The sequence below is a fragment of the Bufo gargarizans genome, chromosome 6, assembly GCF_014858855.1.
Source record: "Bufo gargarizans isolate SCDJY-AF-19 chromosome 6, ASM1485885v1, whole genome shotgun sequence".
Lineage (NCBI taxonomy): Eukaryota > Metazoa > Chordata > Amphibia > Anura > Bufonidae > Bufo > Bufo gargarizans.
In genome coordinates this window covers 76,472,538-76,486,404 of record NC_058085.1, presented here as the reverse complement: position 1 = coordinate 76,486,404, position 13,867 = coordinate 76,472,538, and the positions used below count along the sequence as shown (strand labels likewise).

At 45.6% G+C, this 13,867-nt stretch overlaps 1 non-coding gene across 1 annotated transcript; it reads right to left on the bottom strand.

Moving 5' to 3' along the window:
• Positions 1–10,270: 10,270 nt before the first annotated feature.
• On the bottom strand, positions 10,271–10,452 carry LOC122942681. The gene has a single exon (XR_006390640.1). It is a non-coding gene; the product is annotated as a U2 spliceosomal RNA (small nuclear RNA).
• Positions 10,453–13,867: the final 3,415 nt, after the last annotated feature.

The following is a 13,867-nucleotide window of genomic DNA, read 5'->3' as shown; positions in this document are numbered from 1 at the left end:
ATTCTTGCAGACAAATTATGTCGGCGTTAACTTACCTGACCTTAAGGTAGTCAAAAATCCCCATTCTTCTATATTCAGCACCAAAGCTTCTTACATTCAGAGAGGCAATCACCAGACTCATGATGAGTATTATAAAGGTTTTACCAGCCATAGTAATTTCAGTGTTGGAATTCTAATCCTCCTACTTTTCTATACAACTCTGCACTTACATCAGGCGACTCCGGCCCGGAAACCCTGCAGATCATCAAAGGGCCAGGAGAGACCGGATCCTCAATGACTTCGGACCAGTCATCCCCTGTCTTCAACCTCTTACTAGAGTTTGGGACCTCAGTCCCATCCATCTCTATTGACTTATTACCTCCATCATCATCATCTCTTTCTTTTTGAAATGGAGTTATTCCGTCATCACTACTCTCCCCTTGATACTCCATTTCTTCTCCTTCACCCACCACAGGGTTTTGACAATCCGGCCCCAGCACAGGCTCTGCGATGAAGTGGTCTCCAAACACTGTCTCATACACTGAGGGAGAGGCTCTAGCAGGTTCCACAACTACTCCCTGCTTTCTGTTGCCACTCCCCTTTGCAGATGAGGTTCCAGCCCCCTTATCACTTCTCTTCCCCTGTGCTCTCTGGGACTTGGCTTTGCCTCCTACTACGGACCACTCCTCCCCTGCTGTGCTGTTCCCCTCCCCCTCATCAGTCACACTCACTGCAGCAGTGTTTTGTCTCAAAGTATTACCACCAACCCCACTCCCTCTTGCCACCTCAGCATAAGTTGTTTGTTTGTCAAACCACATAGGACATTTTTTTGCAAGGTGCTTACTATCACCACGCAAGTCACAAACCCTTATTTCCTGGCAATCAATTATTTTGTGACCAGTTTTACCACAGTTTCTGCAAACCTCCCCTTTCACAGGGCAATCATCCTGCACATGGCCAAACACATTGCATTTTCTACAGAACTTCATTTGCCCATCAGAAACAGAAACCCCTCTCTCCTCCAATTGAAAATACAGCTGGGATACATTTAAAGCCCTCTTTAGCACTCCCAGAAATTTTAAATTTAACTAAGTATTTTCTCTTTCCATTCAAAAAGCCATGCTTGTTCCTCAGCCGGCCCATAAATTGAACATCTTCACAATAGTTATTTAGAAAGGCTGTAACAGTACCATCAGATACCTTGGGATTGTACATATGTACGATTACAACCTTGGATCCCTGCTGGAATAATGGCTCCAAAACAATCTTCTCCACTACTGCAGATCTCTTCTCCTCTTTAAGCTGAGTCAGTTCCACATACATCCGCTGGCAGACACTCGAAAAAACAAACATGATATCATAAATGCCTTGCTGTGGAAAAACTTGTAGAGCCAATATCTCATCTACCTTCAAACTTGTCAACTTCAGCACATCCAAGACGATCTGGTCAACTCCAATCTTCTTCCGGTCCTCCTCATGCTGGACATAAAGCCGGATACTGTCCTCGACACCTCGAGACGCTATTATGATTCAGATTTCGCAGGCAAATACACCCACAGTCACTCCCGAAACACCCAGGGTCCCCCGCAAGGAGGACCCTGACTATTCCTCTCAGCAAAGAACCAAACCGAACAAATCTGATCTTTGCCAAAAGGCCTAGAAGCGATAACCAGAAAAGGGTTCGCCCTACAGGCCGATGGTCCCCAATGCAGAACACTTGTGAAGGCGATAGGCTACAGGCCCCAGCTGCAGAGACAGTCCGGGAGGCTTCTTTCTCTCACAAACCAGGGAAAACGTGCGTCCTACGCTCTGGAATCACCAGCATGCTGCATAGCTCCGCCCACCACTTTTGGTCACGCCTTTTCTACGCACACAATTCCTGGTGCCAGCACGCCAAGCAGAAAAACTGATAAGGAGTAAATGGAGAAGTAGTGAAAGAAAAATAAAAAAAGGGGTATGCATTGTTGATTGTGATGTCACGGCCCCATTGTTGAGTGTTCCGTCAGGGCCCTTGTGATGTCATCCACTGACCTGACCTTACTTGACCTCTGACCTGACAAGCCTCTTGTGACACGTGCAGTGTTCCGTCCATTGGCCAGACAAGGTAGGTCTATAGGTCCAGCTGTTGCTGATACATAGGAAGTGCTGGACTACATTTTAGCCTCAATAATAATAATATAGGCTGGCTCACAGTATTTTTGCATTAATTTATTAATTTATTATACTAAATCAATATAAACTGACTTGGTGTCAGTATCAGCATACATACATAAACAAATGTGTATATAGGTATATAAGTGCGGAGCTCACGCACAAACCTAAATAACCGGAGTACTCCTAGGAATGAGACCTAATGGCTGGAGTTAGGCTGCAAGGGGTAATCTATTGAACCGCTCAAATGTCCATGTTTGTAATTACCAATTTGCCGAATAGTTGGAACCAAAGGTTCAAGATTGTCCTTGTTGTAGTTTCCCAAAAGGGGGACTCTGTTTTTAAATGTCGTCTGACAAATAGTGACCACACTTTCTCCCATCTGCGGGGCTCCACTTACTTGTTCCTTGCGGAGCAGACCATCAGACCCGCTCGCTCAGCGTCCCTCGTGTCCAGCCAGGTAGTCGATCGCTGGTTTATGACACAGATGCCTGGGCCGTCAGGCCTGACGGAAGCTGGTATAGCTGAGCCGAGCCGGTAGTTGCCTGAACCTGTCAGGCCGGGGAGAGTGAACACAACAGGATTTACCTTGTGTTTGTGGCAGTGTCAGATATAGCAACACAGTTGCAGTCCACTTAGTAGATTCTTGGTGAACAAAATCTTTGTAGCGGTATATAGTTGAAGAAAATTGAAGATTATGCTAGCGCTAGTGTACTTATAATCTTAATTTTAGTAATGACAGGAGGCGAGTATTTTGCATTAAACTCTCTTTACTTACTCCACATAACAGTAAAGAAACAGTTAAAACAGTAACCAATCAAAATGCAATAGGAGGTAATATATTCTGAGCCGTGAGACTCCTCCTCCTCTTTCGCATGCGACATCAGAAAAAACTGGACAAACTAAAGTCAATGTCTCTTAAACCACGAACCACCGAACGAACTCCTTGTCCTGTAACTGTAAGGCATGAAGAAAATCCGGAATGAACTGTAACCGGAATCAAAAGACCTTCTGTCCGCATTCAGATCTCCGTGAGACGAAGTCCGATCGACACGAAGAAACTCCCTGAAGTTGGACCGGAAACCTTCAAGCATTTATACTGAAAAACAATGTGAAATGGGTTAGGAACCGAAACTGAACCTGCATGCAGGCATGACCCACATAAAATGACAGTAAATGACATCACTTAAAAGGATCTTGGCTGCTAAAACGCAAAAGGGAATGAAACCATATACTTACCCACGAGCACTTACCAAGGGTGGGAAAGAGGTGGGAAAATACTCGCCTCCTGTCATTACTAAAATTAAGATTATAAGTACACTAGCGCTAGCATAATCTTCAATTTTACCACATGACAGGAGGCTTCATATTTTGCATTTTTTAACGCTGATTCACAAGACACATAGCCGCCCCCGTGCTTGGACGAAAGTAGAATGTCCTGAAGGTAGACTCCCTCGACCAGTCCGCCGAATGTAGGATGTCTGTCAGAGAAGCGCCTGCCGAGAAGGCCGAGGAAGCAGCCGCCCCACGAACTGAATGTGCCCCAAAACAGGGGTCCACGCCCGCCAGAGACAGAAGCCACCGTATCCACCTGGCGAGTGTAGTAGTTGAGACGGGAACGTGAGGCCGAACGTAGGACACCAAAAGCTGTCCCGAGGCAGAAGCTCGAAGCGCGGAAGTGACCTCTACGTACCGAGTAAGGGTAGAAACGACACAAAGTTGCGGTTCTGAGGCAAAGAAGGGATAAAAGACCGACGTAGAGTTGGACTTGGTACGTCTAGACACCCGAAAGGTAACTCCCTCCGGAGAGACCGAAAAGGCGTCGACGTCGAAAGCCCGTACGTCCGAAACTCGACGAAAGGAAACGAGGCAAAGTAACAAAGTCAACTTGGCCGACAGCTGTCTTAGAGAGAGGGAGGTATTAGTCGGCCAATCTCTCAGAAACTGAAGAACCAAGGCCACATCCCAGAGACGAGAATATCTGGGGCCCGGAGGTCTCTGCAACCTTATACCCCTAAGTAAACGGCAAACAAGTGGATCCCTACCGATTGGGATACCAAGAGAGGGAACGTGCGCCGCCGAAATAGCGGAGCGCACCACGTTGAGAGAACGATAGGAGCGGCCCAAAGAGAACAAATGTGACAGAAAATTCAATATGGCGGTCACAGGTGCCGTAAATGGATCGAAGTCCCGTTCACAGCACCAAGAGGACCAGGAATCCCAAGCTGATAAGTAACATCTTCTAGTTCCAGGAGCCCAGGAGTCCCATATGAGGTCTCTAGCTGCCTGCGATAAATCGCTGGTCTGCCAGGCTCCCCGGAAAGAGCCCAAGCCACCAGAAGGAGACGGCCCTCGAGTACCAGGGAATGCGGATTCCCTTTCGGGTCCGTGAGGAGCATCGGGAAAGACGGTAGAAGCAACGGATCGATGTAGGAGAGCTCCAGAAGGTCCGGGAACCACGGTTGACTCCGCCAAAGCGGAGCGACGAGCAGGAGAGAAATGCGTTGATTCCTCAGGAATTGAATTGTCCGTGCGATCATGCTGAAAGGGGGAAAGGCGTACGCTCCCTTGGCTGGCCACTGTTGGAGAAACGCGTCCACCGCTAAACTCTCCGGATCCGGTAGCCAGCTGAAGTAGGCCGGAGTCTGCCTGTTGTTGCGGGAAGCGAATAGGTCCAGTCGGAAGGGGCCCCTCCTGACCGAGAGTCGTTGAAAGACCTGAGGATCCAATCTCCAGTCGCTGCTGTCCCTCCAGTGACGTGAGAACCAGTCTGCCGTCAGATTCGTCTCCCCCGGAAGGTATTCCGCCTTGAGTGAAATGTTGCGGGGAAGGCAGAAGTCGAAGATCTCCTTCGTCACCTCCGACAGTAGACGGGAACGGGCTCCGCCCAGGCGGTTGATATAGCGGACCGCCGAGATGTTGTCCATCCGCAAGAGAATACAGCAATGTGACTTGTCCTTCGCCAGACTGCGGATAGCGAACGACCCCGCCAACAGTTCCAGGCAGTTGATGTGGAGAAGGACTCTCTTGAGCGGTCCAGGCGCCTCCTGTTGATCTGCCTCCGCCCGTCGCGCCCCAGCCCCAAAGGCTGGCGTCCGACTCCAAAACGACGTCGGGAGAGCTCCCGAAGATGGCTCGGCCGTTCCAAGCCTCCATGCTGTCTAGCCACCATCTGAATTCCTCCCTGACCTCTTCCGTTATCGGGATCGATTGATCGTAGGAAGGATTCCGATGGAGAAAGTAGGTCTTCAGACGTTGCATCGCCCTGTAGTGGAGCGGTCCCGGGAAAATGGCCTGAATGGAAGCGGATAGTAGACCTACGATCCGAGCCAGAGTACGGAGTGGAATGGAGAAGCAGCGGATGACTCTGCGCAATTCCTTCTTGATAGCCGCGATCTTCGTCGCTGGTAAGCGTAGTGTGCTGGACCTGGAGTCTATCTCGAATCCCAGAAACTGGACAGTCTGAGTCGGGGACAACTCCGACTTCAAGAAGTTCACCACGAACCCTAGGGAGGTCAGGAAGTCGACGGTAAAACGTGTGTGCCGAGTCAGTCCGGACCTGTCGTCGCAAAACAGAAGCAGGTCGTCCAGGTATATAATGCACCGAATCCCTTGAGCACGAAGATGTGCGACCACAGGCTTCAGCAACTTGGTGAAACACCACGGGGCTGAACTGAGGCCGAAAGGGAGGCACGTGAACTGCCACGGTCCGACCTTGCCACAGGAATCTGAGGAAACGTCGGCAGGTCAAGTGGACCGGTACCGACAAGTACGCTGTCTTTGAGGTCCAGTCTCGTGAACCAATCTCCGTCTCGAAGGAGGTCCCTCAGAAGGTGTATGCCCTCCATCTTGAAGTGCCTGTATCGCACGTAGGAGTTGAGCTTTTTTAAGTTTAAGACTGGTCTGAAATCCCCGGTCTTTTTCTTCACCAAGAAAAGATTGCTGAAAAAGCCTCCCTGATCGTGTGCGGGCTCCACCGCACCCTTGGAGTGGAGGTCTAGTAGCTCGTTTGCTATCAACCTGTAGTCCTCTGCGGAGCAGAGAAAAGGATGTGGCAGGATCGACTGGTCTGGACGTCCCACGAAGTCTATGACGTAACCCTGCACCGTCTGGAGTATCCAGGCGTCCGACGATATAGCCGCCCAGTTCTGAAAACAAAGGGAAATACGACCTGCTGAATGAGTGAGAAGAGGTACCTGCAACAGGTGACGACTTACCGGTGGAGTTGAAGCGAGCCCTGCCCCGGGCACGTGATCCACGACCTCTGTCGGCTCCTCTGGTGAAGGAGAAAGGCTGTCTATAGCCTGTTTCTGGGTAGAACGGTTGAGGCCTTTGAGAACTGGGGCCCGAAGGCCAGAATCGGCTGGCTGCTCGGCCTCTGTGGCGGCCAGCCCTTCCAAAAACACCCCTTTGGGAGTTGGCTCGGAAGACCCGCTTCATGGAGGTCTGTGCTTTGTTAAGCGAGGTAAAGACATTCACATGTCTATTGAGCTCCTTCAGAAAAGTCTCACCAAATAGCTTGCCCTGTGCCAGAGGTCCTAGTTCTTTGGTGCCCAATTCCACCAATTTTCCGTCAAGACGGAGTAATGCTGCTTTCCTCCTCTCAGAAGAGAGGGCTACGTTGGCGTTGCCTACAAAGCAGAAGCACCGTTGAGCCCATTCTCTAATGTCGTGAGCCCATTCACGAACCATATTAGCGTCAAACTCCTCTGATCGCGCTAGGGCATCATCCGCCAAATACAAAATGCGGGAAAGTGGACCAATGGAGTCCAACAGCTTATCCTGCACGCCGTGGAATGCCTTCTCAACCCCTTTGCGAGGGTCCCGACCACCCCTAGACATAAAGGTGGTCATGATCTGGTCGAACTCCGGAGTTTGCGCCACGAAGTCGGGTAACAGAGGGCGAGGGCATTCGGATCGTAAACGGTTGCGAACCGTTTTGTCCATAGGTTTGCGTAGCCATAGGTGCATAAACTTTGCGAGGTGATCCGGAGGCGTCCAGTCCCCAGAACGTGGATGACGGATGTTTCTCGGATCGAAGAGACGTTGGCCGGAGGGGTCCAGGATGGTTTCCTCATCCTCCAGCGGTGGCGCCGAGTCGTCGGGTAGCTGGGCGGTGTCGAGAAAGGTGCCCTTTTGGTCACCGGAAAACGCGCCCTCATCTGAGCCCCAGGCGTCCTCCGGAACGTCGGAGTCCGCGGCCTGCCACGAGTCCAGAATATTCATGGACGGAGAAAGCTTATCCTCCTCGTCCGAGGAGTATTGATGTTCAGGCGAGGGAGCGAGAGGAGACGGTTTGTCGCGCTTGGCGGGGGCCTTGCCCCTGTCCGGATTAGCAGAGCCCTTCTCTCCTTTCCAATGGCGTTTTTGTGGCCGAGAGTCGGCACGAACCTGTGACTCCGAAGCCTCGGAATCGTAGTCCTGTTGCGGTACCTCAGCGAGGTTCATCTGGCCCATCAGCCGCCGTCATAATTCTGGAGAAAGCCTTCTCCATCGAGGCAGCAACTGCCTCATTAATCATGGCCTGAAGCTGTGCAGCGTTCTGGTCCATTGTCCAACAACACCCTGGCACAGGGTAGTATAAAGTATATAGAGATGGTACCAGCAGTACCTATAACCCCAGCAGGGTAAATTGGGATTTTTACACTGGGCAGCACCCAGGAATAGAGGATGTATGTCTGACACCTCTGTAGCAGCAGCAATTTCGGGGCGACACCCCAAAGCCCAGGGAATGAACCCTGCAGTGGTGAGGCCTGAACAAACGGCCACAGATTTGAGAGCCCTGCCTGGTCGTCCGACAGGCTTATGCAATCCGAGCTGTGAAGGAGGAGAGACACAGTGAGGGCTCTGACACGGAGCACAATAGCAAATAGTAAGAGGAAATGGTTGTAATGGACTTACCGCAAAAACCGAGCACTGAGGACATGGAGTCTCTATCCAAAATGGCGGCCACAGTTCTCGTGAGAAGGGAGTATAATTCCCGCCGTTGCCGCGAGCGAAAATGCGCGGCGAAAATTTTCGCCGAAAAATGCGCGGCAAAAATTTTCGCCGAAAATGCGCAGCAAAAAAATCGCGCCGCGATATTCGCAGATGTGGAGAACGTTACCCCTCACCATAATCCTTTTGGGGGGGGGTGCTAGTAAATAAATAAATTGGCTAGTAAAGCTTATCCTCCACGTCCGAGTGAGAAGGCCAGACAGGGACGGGAGACCAACTGAGGAGAAAAATTTTTGCTTGAGCCACAAACCCCCCAAAATGTAGTAGTAGACATTAAATATTACCACAAGGATAGATAGAAAAACATTCAAATGGAAATACGTAACCCCAAAAGCCTTATAACTGGGAGAGCAGAAACTCTGACCTGTCTGTCTGATGGAGCAGTAAAGAAAGAGGAGGAGGAGTCTCACGGCTCAGAATATATTACCTCCTATTGCATTTTGATTGGTTACTGTTTTAACTGTTTCTTTACTGCTATGTGGAGTAAGTAAAGAGAGTTTAATGCAAAATACGAAGCCTCCTGTCATGTGGTAAAATTCTCTTGCGTTTTTGGAAAAAGCCGCACCAATAGCCTGGTCTCAATACACACTAGACGCGTTTCGGAAATGAATTCCTTCCTCAGTAGATAGTTGTATAATGCTAAATACAGACACGAGTTGTTGCTTTATATACCCTATTTGGGTTTATTATAAAATATGGATCGGATTGCGGACTGGGCTTCCTGCACAGTCGCACTCTTCACCTTTAATTATATAATCAATTGCTGACTTCAAACGTATCACAATGTATGTCTTACTTAATACATTATATTTATACATATGTGGATTACATGTTACAAATAAAATAAAACAATTAAACTATTAAAATGTAACATATGCTGGAATGACTGGATTTTAACATAAAAAGGTTTGATAGAAAATGTGGGTCGGATTTTAGACTGGGCCAATAACACAGTCTCAACCTTTACCCTGTAATACATATATAGTCAGTGTACTCCAGTATATTGCTGCATACGTTTTGCAATATTACACTATAAAAACAAACATTTAGAATAAATGCTCACATTATAAATACAATAAAAATAGATAAAATTATAAATAAAATACAATAAAAATTACATGCTGGGATGTGGCGTTGGGGGGAGAAGGGGAGGGATGCAGGAGGGGTCAATGCGCTGGAAAACAGCCCGGCATTGTCTCCCCGTGTAAACCAACCCTTCTCACCTATAGGAACCCAAAAATTTCAATCTCCGAGTTGAGACCCTGAGGCATCAGGGACCCAAACTCGAATATTTTCTTGGACTCCTGTCTTGACATTTTAGCCACAAAATCGCCTCCTCTCCAGTCTTGTTTGACCGACTGGATAGCCATATAGCTCATATTACTTGGATCACCTGCATGGTACAATTTAAAATGTTTGGATAAAGGATGCGTTTCAGATTGTTTCTTGATATTATTAATATGTTCAGATATTCTGGTCTTGAATACCCTTTTTGTGCGGCCGATGTACTGCTTTGGGCATGGGCACTGGACAATGTAGATCACTGCCCTACTATTGCATGACAGGATTTCTTTGATGTCCCATTTAAAATTGTTGGACATTTTAGCCTCCAAGTCATCCAGTTCAAAAGATCCACAAGAGGGAGACACAGGCAAACAAACTTTACTTATTTACTAACTAAAGCCACTAGAAAAGCAAATTGGTTACATCCAGCCAACTTGCTACTGAAGGGTCAATTCCCAGGAACAGCTCAGCAGACTGCCCAGGTGTGCACAACAGGCCCAAATCAATCCCAAGGTGCGTGGAGTGGAGGTCCAAACACTTCATTCAGGTGATAAGCCAATTAACCCAACAATTAAGCCATCAGTCTTAATTGGATTTGGGGTGTGAGGAGAGGTGACTGAATGGCTGGCTGGGTTGCTTGGTGCTGGAACAAACCCACACACAGCTGATGCAATTAGGAGATTGACAGGCTAGATGCAGCAGCAGCAGGTATGCAGAAAGCAGCACAGCACAGCCGTGACAGAGGAGAAGCTGAAGTGCAGACTCCTGAGGCAGGACACAGTAACTTTCCACTTGCTTGCTGGAAGGATGCTTGCAATCCATCTCTCAATTTCATTCTGTTGTTTTTAGACTGGATTAGAAAGGGTGCACCGGTCCTGGAGGTACTGCAATACCAGGTCAATGCGTGGAGTGGACAGAGCAAGCACTTTTTCCATCTCCCTGTTCGAAAAATCCATATAATATATGGTCCCCAGATAGGGGACGTATCAGATATTAAACTGATAAGAACAGATTTATTTATTTTCCTCAGTAAACAGACATTATTGTACTAATCAGTCCACTCTAGAACGTGGCTCAAACCATATAATGTCAGATCTACATCATAGGAACCCTACTAAAAATAAAACAAAAACTACATAAAGGTCAAGATCTACTCACAAAATTGTTCCATTGGGATACCTTCCATATTTCTTCTGCTTTGTCTTCTCCAATCCTTTTTCTATCCAGTAAGAACATCACAAAAACTCTGGATAAAAATACTTTCACACCTTCTTTTGGAGATAAAAACACTTTTTTTAAAAACTATTAAATTCCTGATATCCCATAAAACTTCTTTAAAAAAAGTAAACACCAACCAACTGATATGCGAGTTAGATAAAACCCTAAATTCTTGACCAATAAATACCTTCTCGTAACTAAAACTTTTCCATCCTGTCAGTGCAATAAAAAAAAACTCTTTAAAATATTAAAAACTTCTTTAGCATAAGAACAGCCCCAGAATAAATGGTTAAGATCTTCTATGCCTCCACAAGCTTCTCTGGGACATTTGTCAGGCACCTTCACACCCCTCGAGTTCATAAAAGACCTTGTTGGGAGGCATCCATGAAAACAAAGCCAAACGACATCTTTCTGCTTGTTGGAAAGGCCTAAAATATTAAAAAGTTTCCATATTTTTGCTGCCTGTGTGGTACTGCAGAATGGAACATCATAGTGGATTTCTTCTTTTCTCCCAGCTGTAACAATTTTGCTTTTTTCAGTTTTACTTAGGAGACTTAGTCCATGTTGATCATAAAAGGACCTGAGCAACACATAAAATGTTGGTATAACAAGCGCCATTGGTCTACCCAGTTCACTTTCACACCATCTCCATTTTATGAAAATCCATCCTGCCAAATACCTACCCATAGCAGCAGTTCTATTATTGCACTTTAAAATCTTAAAAACCACTAAAAAATAATGCATTCAAATAAAAAAATCCACATTGGGAAAATCATATTCACCAAGCTCTGTCTTTGTCATCACAGCAGTCCTTTTAACTTTCTCCATTTTGGATCCCCAGAAAAACACAAAGAGCCTTCTTGTCACCCTCCTTATCCACAATTTCTCAGGCGGCAAAATAATTGAGGTATATAAAATTTGAGGTAAAATCACAGCTTTTATAATTAAAATGCTCCCTTTTAAAGATAGCTGCCTTAATTTCCAGAAACACAATTTTTTTTCCACTTTTGCTTCTAGGATTGCATGGCTCTTTGTACCTTTATTATCTTTTTCCAATATTACCCCTAAAATCTCTGCTTCCTCTTTTTTGGGGATCCCAGTCACATTAACATCCATTTGTTTCCCAAAGTTCACCAACTGACACTTACCCCAATTCACACTCACCCCGCAATGCTACAAAAAATCTTAAGGTGCAAGTTCACTCTATTCAAGTACGCTTGGGATTGGCATGCGAAGACCACGTCATCCATATATCCAAATGATTTGATTCTTTTTCCAGAACCTCCAGGCAAGAAAATCCAATCCACACATTTGTCCTTCTGAATGGATTTTAAAAGTGGCTCCACAGAGCAGATGAAAAGAATTGGGGAGAGAGGGCATCCCTGTCTGACTCCAGACTTGACTTCCACAGCAGAACTAACATTCCCATTTATTAAAATGTGACTAAAAACATCTTTGTACATACCTTCAATCAAATTTAAAATTTTCATAGTTTTCTTCTTCAGTGTACAAAACAAATATCTATGTGGGACTTTATCAAAGGCTTTCTCAAAATCTGTTGTTTCAATAAATAAAGGGGTATTATTAAAACCAGCATAATAAATAATATCTCTTAATAAAATCAAGTTATCGGAGATCCTCCTACAGGGGACTGCACAAACCTGGTACTCTCCTACCATAAAACCAATCACCTCACTAAGCCTTTTTGCAAGAATTTTAGTGATAATTTTATAGTCACAATTAAGTAGAGTTATTGGACGCCAGTTCTTAAGCTCATTCTCATTACCTTTTTTATGCATTAATGTAACAATCCCTTTCCTCATCGAGGGAGAAAAAATCCCATTATTAAAAACATACTGAACAACCTCACACACCTTTTCCCCTAAAATATCCCAATAAATTGAATAAAACTCAGCAGGGAGGCCATCACTTCCAGGGGTCTTCCCTTTTGCCATCCTCTGCACTGCATTCCTGACCTCCTCCTCACTGATATCCCTGTCAGAAAATCCTTCTCCTCTTTGAAATATTGTCGGATAAGACACTACAGTACTCTTGCATCTCCTTATCAGAAGCCTGACTCTCATTCTTAAAAAGTGTCTTATAAAAACCACAGATATTTTGAATCATCTCATCACCATACACTTCACCTTTAGGAGTTAAAACAGACTTAAAAACACCCTTAGGCTTAAAACTCTTTTTAAAAAAATATCTGGAGCATTTCTCATTCTCTTCAAGGTGTTGAACTTTAGATTTGTACACTATGTTTTTCGCTTTTTCCTTCAACTCCTTCTTTCTCTCCTCTTTTATTTCACTAATCTCCCTATCCACCTCCCAACCACAATTTCTCAACTTATAAAGCGCTTCAAGCCTGGAAATCAAAATTTCTTCCTTCTTTCTCTTTTCCTGTGCTCTTTTAATGCAGACCTGCTTAAAAAAGAGAGCAAACCTACTCTTGGCCCAGTCCCACCAATCTAAAATGCTGGTAAAACCCCTCTGTTGCCTGACACAAAATAAAAACATTTCTCTAAAAGCATCCTTAACCTCCACTTCTTGTAACAGACTTACATTCAGTTTCCAGTAACCTCTACCAAACTTTACAGAATCTTTAACACATATCTCAGCATAAACCACTTTATGATCTGATAGACTGGTCATCATATGGTCACATCCATCCCTTCAGAAGTCAGAATATAATCTATCCTTGACTTGGATCGCCCACTGTCCGCCACATAAGTATATCTCTCATATGCCTTGACCATCAGTCCAGCATCCCTGAAATGCAGATCCTGTACCATCTCATTAAGTAAATTAGAGGTCACGTCTGTTTTAACCTCAGAGGCACTCTGTCTATCCTGTATACTTATTATACAGTTAAAATCACCTAAAATAATAGTCACATCTCTGCCAGGCATAAAAAGTTTAAGAGCTTTTAAAAAAGACAAACGTTCACGTTTATCCGCAGGTGCATAAACGCTAAAAACTCTAAAACGCTGCCCTAAAAACTCCAAACTTAAAAGAATACAATGCCCTGGCACCACAATTTTATATTCCAACACATTAATACTATTATTTTTCAATAAAATCCCAACTTCATTTTTATTAACAGTACAAGATGACCAGTAAGAATTACCAAAAGTCCATTCTGACTCATGGGGTGCAGATCTTATAGCACACTCCTGCAGGCAAATTATATCTGCTTCCAAACTTGCCAAATAGCTGCTCACCTAGTGCTGGATCC